We start from the raw sequence: 14962 nt of genomic DNA, 5'->3' as shown, positions 1-14962 counted from the left end.
GGGGTATCCTGTGGGTGCCCCATCATGTCATTGTCCTTATTCACACCTTCCTGATTCTCTGGGCTACAGTCTCTTGATATGCAGAGTTGACTCATTCTATCTAGGGTTGGCTAATTTCATATGTATAAATCTGTGTATGGTTAGCTAATTAGAAATGTATGACTTGGTACTTCTGTCCAGGGCTAGGAGACCCTTATCTGATCCAGACTACCTCAACTTCCTACATTCTATTGTACCTTACCGTTCCTTATCTTAGTCCTATGGTCTTGTCACAAAGACTAGAAGATTCTTATGTTAATCGTGCTGACTCTGCTTTCCTGCATCCTAAGCCCCAAGCTTATCCTGTTTGAACTGGTTACAGCCATTTTACTGATGAACTTTAGTTTCTTCCATGTTCATAATTTTAGATCAATTTTCCCATCTCTCACACTATGAAATCTAAGGATTTGATTGAGTTGTTGGGGTAGTTGGAAATGGAAGGGCTGAGGGTTCTCCTGCTCCTTCCACTGCCTGTCTTCTGTCTTGCAATGCTGATTGGGTGCGCCTTTGTGTTCGCACGATCGCTGATTGGTTGCTTCAGCTGTACGAGCCAATGGGCTGATTCGGTGAGGCCGCTATCGGATTGGACGCTGAAGTCGTGTTGGATTGATCGGCGGATTCGCGGGCTGATTGGGCGTGCTATGAGGAGGCGGGACGTTGGCGGGGGCCTCGCCTGCTCGGAGTCCGTCGCGTCGCCGCGAGCTCAAAATGGAAGAAGTTAGTGGCGGCGCCGTGACCTTCCTCAGCCGCGCGGTCCGCGGGGTAACTCGCAGCTGGAGGGGGCGGGGGCAGGAGATTGGCAAGTCTGGTTGGCGCATGCGTGGTGAGTTCGCGCATATGTTGCAGATACGCATGTGCAGCTTGTGGGCTACGAAGTGAAACATTTGCGCAAGTGCCAACTGACGACAGGCGCATGCGCACAGAAATTAAGATGGCTGCTCCCAGCTAATGGACCCTTGGTCTTTTGTGCATTGTGTCTGTGTTCTCGTTTGTCAAATCATTTGATTTTAAAAATAGGCTCTAAGACTTCAGGGCTCCTCGCACGGGGTCAAAACCCCGACTTGCGACCATTGTGGAATCTGATTGATCATTTGGACTCCACTGCGGTCGCAGGTCGGGGAGGACCTGTCGGGGTCATTGGGTCGCTAAGGAAGGGATGGAAAACCAATCCATTTTTCTTTGCTTCCCAATGCTCATAGAATGTGTCTGATTCCATTCTTTTTTCCTGTTGTAGCATCACATTCTTCATAAAGTTAGATGTTATTTTTTAAAGTTGTGTCACCTGAACAATAATGCTCCAATCCTTCTGATCCTGACGTACCATGTGTCTAAAATGTATTGTTTCTCAGTTACTTGTCCGAATGCCTTGAAAAATATAGGGACTTTGGTGTTAACAATACAGAGTCAAGATTTCACCAATCCTTTTGAATTTATGATTTCTGGGATTTCCGGTCATGTTTTCTATTTAGGTTGGTGTATCTTGCAGACCTGTTTGGTTGCAGCAAGTAAGAAGTTATCGATTGGTAGCGTCCACTGCGGCAGCGCTACCAAATAAAGAGACGTCCACACAAGGTGAGTGTAAAACAAAGACTGGCTTTACTGGTTTAAATTCCCCACGTGTGCTCACCCACTTCTGGTGACGTACCCCTAACTTCCAGCAGTGATGTCATTGCATTGTGGCATCACTCTCCAGCTGGCTGGCCGCTACGCGGAAGTGAAGGGTATCTCAGCCCTCACATGGTGCTAGGCCCAGGCTCCTTCTCAGTGGTAAAGGGGACTTTGTGCCATCTTGGACTGTCCAAGTGTTGCAGTGATTTGGCCTTTTCTGCTTGCCCAGTGCGCTACAATCTCAGCGTTGATAAGGGGAAAATTCTTTCAATGTATCATTCACCTTTATTACAGAATTCTTCCTAGTTTATCTGTGTAACATTGAAGGTTATGGGTTTTCATGAACAGGGATCATGATTTTACTCATCATTTGATGAGCCAATGGATAGGACAGTTTTTGCTAATGTCCCATGGGAATCAAAATAAAAATGAAGTGACAAAATTTGGAAGGTTTGTTGACCCTTCCTTTTAAGCAGGATGTCAGGATAACCTTCATGTTGCTTGCTGAATTAAAATGTGATTTGTCAGTTCTTAATGGCAGCTGCCATATTGGCATTGCAAGGAGAGATGGGAAATGGGTCAGGTCCTTGGTGGTCCCAGTAATGCAACGTAGAAAGATGTCACAGGGTTGAATGTGGTTTAGGGAGGGAGAGTGTATTAATTTTTAGGAAAAGTATGTGGCCAGCCACCTATCAATATTTTTTTGTCAAATAGAAACTCCTGCTAGTAGAAGCCATTTCCTACTTTGAACAGGCCATTCAAAGTCATTATCATTATCCAAGCAGATATTGTTAAGAGCCCAAAAGATCCCAAAACCCAGCAGCAAGAGACATTCACCAAGACAAGTGGTTTTTAAAACAGAAGTTATTTTTAATCAAATTTAATCATGAAAATAGAATTAAACTTTCACTTAACTCTATACTTAACAAACCCAAATTAACCCCCTTTCAATTCTAAGTGCACATGTTTGTAATGTGTTTAAATTTAAAAGAAAGTTATTTGGTTCACAGTTCAATCTTACTATTCCTTCTTCCAAGTTCTCTGGATGCAGGCAATTCTGCTGTGCACAGAATGGAATGTGTATAAATTTCACCAGGATTTGGTGCTCGAAAGGTAAATGTTTACCGCTCAGGATAGTTCTTGTAGGGTTTTTAGAGAGAGATTTGTTGTTCCAGGATTTCCACATCTGAGGTACCACCATTAGTCACCTCAATGTCTCACTGATGAACCTTGCCCCGTTAGGGTTTTCAAGATGGTAACTTATTTCTGCAAGCTACTACAGAGTTCCATTCCTCTTATTCCAAACAACAGGAGTTCTTTCTTCTGCTCAAGCTGTTGTTAGATAAACAAAACCCAGGTGTGACTTTCCTCTAAGCACCCTGCAGAAAAGTACTTGTAGCCATCCTGGCTCCATTTCCAAACAATGGTCATTCATTTTATGACATCAGTTTGACTAATACCAACTTGTGAATGTGAATAACTTTCTCCAGAGATCTTCAATATTTCTTCAGTCTTTCAAATAATATGTTTTAAAATGTATGTCTGTGTATGTATGTACCCTACTCTAAATCTTACCAAAGTCCCAAATATTACCAAATTCTCCAAATATATTTATCCATTACAATATCACGTAAGGAGCATTTAAGAGACTCTTAGACTGGCATACATGGGTGAAAGAAAAACAGGGTTGTAGCGGATGCACAGCGCGGTATTACAAACCACCACCATCAGTTCACAGACTTACCTGACACGTCGCGGGCTAACAGTGCTGGGTACCAAAGTACAGTGAGTGGATCAGCTGAAGCCCCTGCCTAAAGGCATCGGGCACTAATGGCTCATAGCTTTAACCTGCTGGTCCTGTGGACCAGAAGGTGTTCACTAATATTCTCATTGACAGGCAAGGAATAAAAGGTCTGTGTATGTCTGCAATAAACCAGTCTTGAGTTGACTACCTTTGTATGTGTTTGCCTATATTTAGTACCATCTACCGCAGTAGCTGCTACAGGGTATTCCTTTTTGTTAGAAATATCTAGATCAACACAACATCATGGGCCAAAAGGCTTGTACCGTGCTGTAATATTCTGTTATTTCTGTTATTGCTTGACTTTGAATATCTGTTGTAAGCTCTGTGAGACTTCAATAATGTAGCAAATGTGAACCTCAACATTGCAGTCAGGAGTTTGTATCTCCTGGTTGACTTGAGCTTTTCTCATTTTTACTCAATGCTTTATAGTTCTGGTCAGTAAGAAAATAAATATTGTGCATGTTGAATATGTCATTATGATTGAAAGTAACACTGGAAAAGAGTCACTTACACCAAGGTAAATAGCACGCTGTAGTGGCTGATGCAGTTTCCTGATGGGCAGAAGTTCTCTCAGTGGCTACAGTGATGTGAAAATGTGGGTAAATTATTTTGTATATGATTTATACATGTTAAAATTAGCTGTTGTTTGTTCCAATTTCAGGTAGGTGTGGTTGTAAAGTGGGTAAGGATAGAAAATACTTGGGGATCAAAAACTGGGGCTTGCATTTGATGGTGTGAAAGTTAAAATGGAAACTCAGAATAGGCTAATCTGATTAAGCAAGCCACTGGCTCTTATACTTCCACCAGAAGTGAATCTAGAATTGAATTTTGAGTCATTTATGGTAGGTAACTTCAAAGTCTGTTGATTGTAAGTCTAAATTAAGAGCCCTTTTGCCCCTGGCTGTGCTGAAAGATTGTTTTATTTATCAACTAAATCTTACTGAGAGGGAGAGGGAGAATAGAGTGAAGCTGCTTTCCTACTCGTTGGTGATGAATCTTGCAGTAAGATCTTTCAAATAATTACAGATTCCTAATTCCTCCCAGTCCTCGGGCATTTTCCCCTGCAATCTACAACAGTTACCACCAAGGGATTCTCATGCAGGGCAAAATTTCAAATTCACTTCCTCCAACCATGTCCGTGCCCTCTGTGGCAGGAAACCAAATCAAGAGTAAATGACAGATTGACTGAGCACCTCCACTTGGATCACAATGGCCATCTTGGCTCATGGTCACAAGCTGTTTTAAGTTCCATTCCATTCCCACACTGATCTTTGTATTTCACCTCACCCAGACAATGGAGGAGGCAGAAGACAGAGGAACCATCTCTTATTGAATTTGTGAATCGATGGTATGAATATGGAATTGTCCAAGTTCATGTAACCTGCGCACACCCTGCCAAGTTTTTCTCTCTGTCCTGTTGATCCACCCAGTTCCCCTCATATTTTCCCTTCCAGACCAGATGACTAATAAATGTGGGCAGAGAAATGGCGGATGGAGTTTAATCTGGACAAGTGTCTTGCACTTTGTGAGGACTTGTAGTAGTGTTGCAATGAGGGATCTTGGGGTGGAAGTGCGAGCTCCTTGAAAGTGGCAACAAAAGTGTAGGGTGTTAAAGAAAGTATTCTTCATTGAGCAGGGCATTAAGTATAAATGTGGTTATGCCACATTTCGAGTGTTTTCTGCAATTCTAGTTGCTGCATGACAAAAAGAGTTCATCAGGGGGTTGCTTGGGGTAGAGCATTGGCTCTGAGGAGAGGTTGGACAAATTTGGATAGTTTTCTCTGGAACATTGGAAGCTGAGTGATGACCTGGTTGAAATTTATCCAATTATTGTGGTCCTGGAGAAGGTAGATTTCTTCTTCCCCCGCCCCCGTGGGAGATGTAAAAATACTACGATGCCTATATTGAACATGAGAGGGGAAAAGGAGAGAAGTGAGGCAGGTTTTTGCACAGTGCGGTGGGAGTCTGCCTCACGCTGCCAGGATAGTGGTGAAATCACCATGATTTAAGAGGCATTTGGTTGGGCACATGAACAAGATGGAATGGGTGATGTGTATGGACCATGTGCTGATAGATGGGATTAATTTAAATGAGCATCATGGTCACCACAGACATTGTTCACCAAATGGCCTATTCCTGGGCTGCTCTGTTGGGTGATGATTCATCTCTTTTCAAGGATTGTTGCCGATGGGCAGTCAACTTTTCACAGAGGTCTATCTCCAATGAATGTATTTAGAACATTTCCATGAGTTAATTCCCTGTAGAAACAGCAGTTTATCATTCAAGCTCTGTAGCCACAGCAATAATGCAAAGTTTGAAGGCCATCATTACTGATTCCATTTTAATCAGCCTTCACCTTGTACAAAGTTCAGTTGAGACAACAAAATCAAAATGCAAATTTTAACCTCTAGGAAAGATTAGTTACCCTCTGCACCACAGAATTATTGCTGAAAAAATATATGGAAAATTTTGTGAATTCAACTTCCAAAGAGGTGATGAAGAGGAACCACAACGGGATTTAAAATAAATTTAAATCCAGAATATTTATTATAAGATGTTTATCACAATAAACATATTCAGGTTCAGTAATGATCAATTCTGGAATGGCATGTGGCAGTAATAAAAGGAATCCAGGATAGATATATTCCAAGGAAAAAGAAATTAATTATTTGGATTGTGCTTTTGTGGCCAAATTTGCGGAGGTCACCAAGATAGGGGTCAGAGTAGGAAGTGTAGAAACCGTAAAGTTGCAGAAGGATATAAACAGATTAGGAAACTGGGCAAAATGATGGCAGATGAGATTTAACACCGAGAAATGTTCAGTTGTACATTTTGGCAGTGGAAATAAACAGGAAGCATACGATTTGGATGGGAAGAAAATTCAGACCTTGGATGTGCAAAGGGACCTGGGTGTCCTTGTGCAAGGAAAACTAAAAGTTAATGACCAGGTGAAATTGGTAATGAAGAAAGCGAATGCTATGTTGGCATTCATTTCAAGAGGAATGGTGTACAAGAGTAAAGAAATGTTGATGAAGCTCTATGGGGCAATGGTGAGACCTCATTTCGAGCACTGGGTGCAATTTTGGGCCCCCTATCTGAGAAAGGATGTGATGTTGTTGGAGAGGTTGCAGAGGAGAATGACGAGGATGATTGCCAGAATGCAAAATATAATGTACGAGGAGTGTTTGACAGCTCTTGGGTTGTATTCATTGGGGTATTGGAAATTAAAGAAGAAAGCTTATGGAGACATTTTGTATTTTGAAAGGTTTAGATAGGGTGGATGCGGGTAAGATGTTTCCCTTGGTAGGTGAATCGAGGACAAAAAAATTAGAAGTTATCCATCCAAAACAGAGATTGGGAAGAACTTCTTGTACCAGAGTGTCATGGAGCTGTGGAACTTACTGCCTCATACAGCAGTGGAAGGCAGATCACTGGGAGTATTTAAAACAGAAATAGACAAGTATCTCGTTAGTGAGGGCATGAAGGGATATGGGGAAAAGGCTGGAAAATGGAAGGAGTGTAGAGTAGCTCAGTGTGTATTTACGGAGCAGATTCAATGGGCCTGGTGGCCTGGTTCTGTTCTTTTGTCTTGGGATCTTGTTCTCATTTGAGAGAGATTATCGAAGGCAACTGAGAAAAATGGAAACAATTCGAGGCAATTGTTGGAGTAGGTTATTTGTTTTCCATCTCTATGTAAAACTCCAAAATTATCTGTCACTTTGGATCGGTGCTGGTCCCTCCAATCCCTGAGGAACATTGTCTTTCTAATATGTCATGTGTTCCTTCAGCTACAAATGATTCTCTTTTTCAAACATGGCCACAGGTTACTCGTGCTTCATTTCTGTCTTGCAATCTTTTTGGGTGGTTTTTCAGTTGTAAATGTGGCAAATTCCATTTTGGGAGTGGATTTCTTGTCACATTTTTCCGTGATGTATTTGAAAAAACGTTGTTGTGTGGACTGCAGCTCTTGAATGCAACTGAGCTGCATTTGTTGTCCTTCCAATGCCATCTGCTGCCTGACAAGCCTTCAACCTGATTCCTGCCCTTTCCAAGCCTTGCTCGTGTTTTCCTCCCCTCATGACCCCATCGTAACGGTGTACAGACATGCAATAAGCCACCATATAAAGGCAGGGTCTGAGACGCAGACTCGTAATACCCCCAGATTATCTTAAAATCGCAAGATTGGATTGGCAAGAGTTGGGCGTAGTCCACAGATCTGACAGCTGGTGGGCTTCACGGTTGCATATGGTTCTGAAAAAAAACTAGGGATTGGCGGCCTTGCAGAGATGATCGTCCCCTGAACAATTCCACCGTGCCTGACTGATACAATATTCCAAATTTACAAACCTTCTCAGCAAACCTACACGGCAAATATGCATTTGCTAAAATAGATCTAGAACGTGCTTACTATTAGATTCCATTTGAGTCTCTGGATGTCACGAAGACAGCAGTGATGCACCCGTTCGGCATGTTTGAGTTTCTGAGAATACCATTAGGTCTATGGAATGAAGCTCAGACATTCCAGCGGTTCATCGACCACAAATTCTCTGGCCTTGGGTTTGTTTGGTGCTTGTGTTACATTGAATGTAAGAGGAATCTTAAGAGAGGAATTAGGAAAGCTAAAAGAAGGTATGAGAAAACTATGGCAAGCAGGGTGAAAACTAATCCAAAAGAGTTCTACAAATATGTTAATGGTAAGAGGAAAGCTAGAGACAAAATTGGTCCCTTAGAAAATCAGAGCGGAAAACTTTGTGTGGAGCCTAGAGAAATGGGGGAGATATTGAACAGTTTCTTTTCTTCGGTATTCACTAAGGAGAAGGATATTGGGAGATGTGAGATAAAAAAAGCAAATTGGGTAAATATGGGGAATATAGAGATTACAAAAGGTGTAGTTTTAAGGCTTTTGAAGAATATTAAGGTGGATAAGTCTCCGGGACCAGACGGGATCTTCCCCAGGACATTGACAGGTGAAGGAGGAAATAGCAGAGGCTCTGGCGGTAATTTTCCAAATGTCATTAGATATGGGGATAGTGCCGGAGGATTGGCGCATTGCGCATGTGGTTCCGTTATTTAAAAAGGGTTCAAGGAGGAAGCCTGGCAACTATCGGCCTGTAAGTTTGACATCTGTGGTAGGTAAATTAATGGAGAAAATTCTTAGAGATAGTACTTATAAACATCTGGATAGACAGGGTCTGATCAGGAGCACTCAACACGGATTTGTGGGAGGAAGGTCATGTTTGACCAATCTGATTGAATTTTTTGAAGAGGTGACTAGGAATGTGGATGAGGGTAGCACAGTGGATGTTGTTTATATGGACTTCAGTAAGGCCTTCGATAAGGTACCACATGGAAGGTTAGTTAGGAAGGTGCAGTCTTTAGGTATAAATTTTAAGATAGTCAAATGGATTGAACATTGGCTGAAAGGGAGAGGCCAGAGAGTGGTAGTGGATAATTGTCTGTCAGGTTGGAGGCCGGTGACCAGTGGTGTGCCTCAAGGATCTGTATTGGGCCCATTGTTGTTCGTTATATACATTAATGATCTAGATGATGGGGTGGTGAATTGGATTAGTAAATATGCAGACGATACTAAGATAGGTGGAATAGTGGATAATGAAGAAGGTTTTCAAGGATTGCAGAGGGATTTGGGCTGCTTAGAAAAGTGGGCTGAAAAATGGCAGATGGAATTTAATGCTGATAAGTGTGAGGTGCTTCATTTTGGTAAGAAGAATCAGAATAGGACATACGTGGTAAATGGGAGAGCATTGAGGAATACAGAAGAGCAGAAAGATTTAGGAGTGATGGTACATCGTTCCCTGAAGGTAGAAACTCACGTGAATAGGGTGGTGAAGAAGGCTTTTAGTATGCTGGCCTTTATCAATCATTGCATGGAATATAGGAGTTGGGAGGTGATGTTGAGATTGTATAAGACGTTGGTGCGGCCTAATTTGGAGTTCTGTGTGCAGTTCTGGTCGCCTAATTATAGGAAGGATATAAACAGAGTGGAGAGAGTGCAGAGAAGGTTTACCAGAATGTTACCTGGGTTTAAGCATCTCGAGTATAGGGAGAGATTGGACAGATTAGGTCTTTATTCTTTGGAGCGTAGAAGGTTGAGAGGGGATTTGATAGAAGTATTTAAGATTATGAAAGGGATAGACAGAATGGATGTGAATAGACTATTTCCATTAAGAGGAGGAAAGATTAAAACAAGAGGACATGAGTTAAGAATTAAGGGGCAGAGGTTTAGAGGTAACATGAGGGGGAACTTCTTTACTCAGAGAGTGGTAGCCATGTGGAATGATCTTCCGGGTGAAATACTGGCGGCGGAGTCAATTGTATTATTTAAGAAAAGGTTGGACAGGTATATAGATGAGAAGAAGATGGAGGGTTATGGGCATTGTGCAGGGAGGTGGGACTAGAAAGGGGTGTTTGGTTCGGTGCGGACTAGAAGGGCCTAATGGCCTGTTTCCGTGCTGTAATTGTTATGTTATGTTATGAGATTCTGGTTGTAAGTGTGGATGAAGAGGAGCACAAGAGCCACCTTATCTCATTGTTTCCAAGGCTTGAGGAATGTGGCATCGTGATCAATCCCAAACAAGTGTTTCTGGTGCTTCTGATCTTGTATTTTTGAGACCTAGAGTTATGCAACATGGTATTTTGCCTGATGAATGGGAAGTGCGTGAATTTTGAGAATTTCCTCCCCCCTTTAAGGTTGGCCAGTTGTGATGGGTTTTAGGTGTGAGGAATTTTTATTGCTGTTCCCTGGTGAATGCCACAGCATCTCTATTACCTCTTACTGAATGACTCAAAGGATCTGATGTCTGTTTCAAAAAGACCCTAACTTTGAAAGACGATGCCGTGTGTGCTTTCCATGATGTGAACACTGTTCTTACAAATTCCACTAAAGTTGTACATCAAATGCCCAAGGCCTTGCTCTCTTACCACAGATGCTTCGGTCAGTGCTGTGGGACCAGTGTTCGAACAATGAGTCTGTGGGCAATTGGAAACTTTGGCATTTTTTGTTCCAGCCAAGTGGTCACCAGCTCAGGACATTTGGCAATAACTCTTATCTATCTATCTCGCAGTGAAACATTTCAGTTTAAAAAAATGTATTTATAGTTTTATATACAGTTCAATATAATAATAGAATCATATCCAAATGATACTTACAATGATCAAAATAGAATAAAAAAATAAATGTTGTACTGTACATAAAAGTGAGAAGAGAAAAAAGTATAAAAGATAAAAAATGCAGATCTAGGTGCAAAGCTCCTGTGATAACTATTCCCTCCCAAAAGGAAAGGCAGGATATTAATAAAATAGTAGAATTAAACCAACATGATAAGGTTCAACCATTATGATTAAAGAAAAGTGGTTGTGGGGTGGAGAAGTGAATACATTAGATATCCAAACCCATATCTAAATATGGTTTCCATATTTTGATGTATGTATCATACCCAGTTCTAATATAATTCACATTTGCAAAGGGAATACAATTTTGCATTTCCACACAATCAAATTTAAGCTGGGATTCAGATCTAAAACATGAATTTGAAAAATTAGGAATAAATTAATTGATGTGGCATTAAATATAATTGATGAATAAGTTATAATTAACTCATCTATCAAAAACAATAATTACTGTGCCAACAAATGTCAGACCAGCAAAAAGGGTCAATTTCAGTTCCTAAATCCAATTTCCATCTTTCTTTTAATTTATTCAAGTCTGGGTTTGGGGATAACTGTTGAAGTAATAATAAGATATAATTTGGAAATGTTTCTTTGTAATTCCCTCATGAATCCCAATTTCCAATCCAATATTTCAGCTTTTTTACTGAAGGTCATCGTTTGACCATTTGTACAGACCACCAGTCTCTTATGCATACTGTATCTCTACTTGCCAAGGGAGATTCGGCACTTGCACTTCATCCTTCAATTTTCATCGGACACACATGACATCTGAGAGAAAGCGAATGCTGTAATTGGTGCCCAATCCAGGTGCGACATTACATACAACTATTGACATCAATTTCAATGCCATGGCTCATGCACGGTGCACTGATCCCGATTTCATCCGGTGTAACCAAATCTGGTCTCCATCTTCAAGATGTGACCCTGGATGAATCGGGTGAAAAGTTGGTCTGATTTTTTTATCCCCAACAGGAAGGACTAGGCTGTTTGTGTGGGCAGCTATGAGGCAGGAGATTTTCTCTTCACAATCTATCTCTTCATGGTAGAAGAGCATCAATCAAACTGGTGAAGGAACATCTTACCTGGCTTCGTGTTAAACAGAATGTTGGATTATGGGCAAGACCTTGCTTGCTGGGTCAACGCCCTAAAGTCTCCAGGCACATGAAATTCAAGCTGGGGGATTTTGTTGTTTTGGATTCCTATTTCCAGCAGGTGCACCTTGTGGCTTGGAAGGTCCACTTCCGCCATCTCGGCAATGTACGTCTCTGCTCACGGGTGAGGACAGGACTACCAGGTGGAAGGATGAAATTCCTATCATCGGCATCTCTGCAGAGACAATTGCTAGGGCTTTTTGGATCATTGGATTCCACCTTTTGGTGTTCTAGGCACTATTACAACAGATCGAGGGTCTCAGTTCGAGTCAGCATTGGTCCGAGCTCTCATTGATTCTCTGGGCACTACCTGAATTATAGCTAAGCATTTTAGGGCCAACAGCGTCTTTGAGCATTTTCATTGACAATCGAAAGCACCATTGACAGCAGGTGGCAAATCATCGACATGGAGCGAACGTTTGCCCATGGTTCTCCTTTGCGTGACTACAGCTGTTAGGGCAGATCATGGATGTTTAGCGGCAGAGCTATTCTATGGCTCTATGCTGACCTTGCCAGGTGAGTTTGTGAATCTGAGTCCAGACACAGTGCTCCATGAACAGGTCAATTATCCTGACCGTCTTCGAGAAAATGATAAAACTCTGATGTTCTCCTATGTGGCAGCATCATCTCCAGTGGATGTGCCAAATGATTGACAACAGTGTTCTCGTGTATTTCTTTGACATGATGTTGTTCGTAAACCACTTTAGCCCATTAACAATGGTTCTTTCCAGGTCTTATGGCACCATCCATAGTGTTTTGTTATTGACAGGAATGGAAAAGGTAACACTGTTTCCATCAACAGGTTGAAGCCAGTGTATTTCGAATGTCCACATTCTGCATCAGGGCCAGAGCGAAAGGACCAGTCATACCCCTGCATCGCCTGTCTTGCAGTATCATACAAGATCAGGCTGAACTGTCAATCTTCCAGACCGCTACACTGGGGACAGTTCCATTCAGTCGCCTCCTTGCATGGCTCGGAGGCTGGAGGTGGGGGTGGGGGGAGGGGGCTGTCACGGTGATGCATCTGCCTGCTTTGGGAACGGTGCCAGTTGCCGCTGATGATGTAATTGAAGCATCACGCTGGAGGATTAGCCCATGTGCGCAGGTGTGTTAAACATCAGTATATGGGTGATTGATCTCGGATGCAGGAGGAGTAGAGAGAGAGTGTCAGGATCACCATGTGGCACTGATCCAATGAGAGGTTTGGCTGGGTGGTGTTTGGGGAGTTGAAGAATGCAATGTTGTGTCTGAGGAGGATTGCCTTCTGGAAGAAACGAGTGAGGGTATTCTTTAATTGTTTGTAAATGGTGGTGTATCAGTGCCGTTACAAATCTAACCCTTCCCTACCTCACACTCATTACCCTCTATTATTTTTCCATCCATGTATCTTAGAGTGTTTTGAATGTCCTTATTGTACCAGCCCCGATCTCCACCCCAGCAATGCATCCCAGACCCTCACTGCTCTGTAATTTTTTTTTAAGCTTGTTTAGACGATCAAATCAAAAGATGAATGGAGTTCTACTGCTACATCTTGTGATCTCATCATCATTTCTTTGCAGATTATGGGCAAATTTAGAGAAAAATGTTTGTCTTAAATAAACACTATGAAGGAGAGGGGGAAGGGTGGATCCCTTATTATATCTGCTGTGCAAATACTGCGAGCTGCATTGTTACACCTCAAAACAACACATGTATCACCTCATCATCAGATTTTTAAGAATACCGGGGAATATTAATGATCTAAAATGCCCAAACTGGAGAAATAAGTCGAGATGAATGCCTCGTATTCCCAAATCGGAATGCAATTTGGAAGGCATCATTGGGTTTTAGTGACTTTCTCATGAACCAGAATTTCTCTCACATGGGTTCTTGCTCCTGAGACCATTCTCTTGCCTCCATTTCAATAAAGTGGCTACTTTCCCTTCCTGGCTCCCATGCAAGCTCGCTGTGGCTTCTTTTGTACTGACTGTCATTATGTTGTTGCAAAGTACTGTCCATCCATCTTTTCTCAAAATCTGGACTAATCCGTACCAATTCACGAAATATTGATGCTCTCCATTTATTGACTTTCTTGATTTGAGTTTCTTCCCATCCAACGTGGTTTGACAGTGGATGGCACAATCGCAACTCTGTGCGCTGCCATTGATAGGGATGGGGTTCAAATCTTGCTCTCTCTGTGAGGAGTTTCTATGTTCTCCCTGTGTGTGCTTAGGTTTTCCCCGGGGTGGGGGAGGGGGCTCCAGATTTTTCCCACTGTTCAAAAAGTGTGGGGGTGTTGAAGGTGAATTGGGAGGCACAGGTTTGTGGGCCTAAAGGGTCTGTTACTGAGCTGTAACTAATCTTAAAGTATCGCATTGACTCTGATATGTCACTAATGTAAATCTTGGTAGTAATGGCGTGTATGATTCTGCTTTGTCTTGATCTCTGTGGCTATTGGCCTCGTCTCTCATGTGGAACCCTATAACTTGGGTGTTTTGGAATTACCTAGTTGTGAGCAGTATATCTGAATGAATAGCTTCGCTAATTATTCACCATGTTCATGTTTAAAGTCTATCTATCCTTGTCTGCCAAGTCTGCACTGGAAAATTGCAAATGTTACTCCACTCTTTAAGAAGGAAGAGAGGCAAAAGACTGTCAATTTGAGACCACATCTTCACATTAAAAAAAATAATTATCACGTAAATTATGTTATCTTTTCCAAACAAATACAAGCCTTCATTTTGCCAACAATTCATATTTAAATCCACATAATTTTTCCACGTAATAACAATACATTCCCCAACCAATGCTAATGCGAACCGAATAAACTCAATTAGAGATTTATCCATTCTTAAACCCATTGTTAAAGTTGTAATATACCCCATTTAAAAAAAGCAGTGGATCTACCATTAAAGTAGTCTCTAATAAATCTGCCTTAAACTGTTTAATTGTTATCCAAAAAGATTTACATTATCACACAACCAGACAGAATTGAAAAAAAATGTACCAATTTGAGTCCCACAATGAATACATAAATCTGAATGACTAAATCCATATCTTTTTAACTTTTCTGGTGTTTAATTCAACTGATGTAGAAAATTGTAGTTCACCAAATTTAGTCACAATATCTTCACACAGAGTAGTCCATCCTTCTTGGGATAATTCTAAGGATAAATCTTTCTCCCCTTTAAGC

This window comes from Narcine bancroftii, chromosome 11 (assembly GCF_036971445.1).
Source record: "Narcine bancroftii isolate sNarBan1 chromosome 11, sNarBan1.hap1, whole genome shotgun sequence".
NCBI classification, from domain to species: domain Eukaryota; kingdom Metazoa; phylum Chordata; class Chondrichthyes; order Torpediniformes; family Narcinidae; genus Narcine; species Narcine bancroftii.
Note: the sequence above shows the minus strand (reverse complement) of the source record.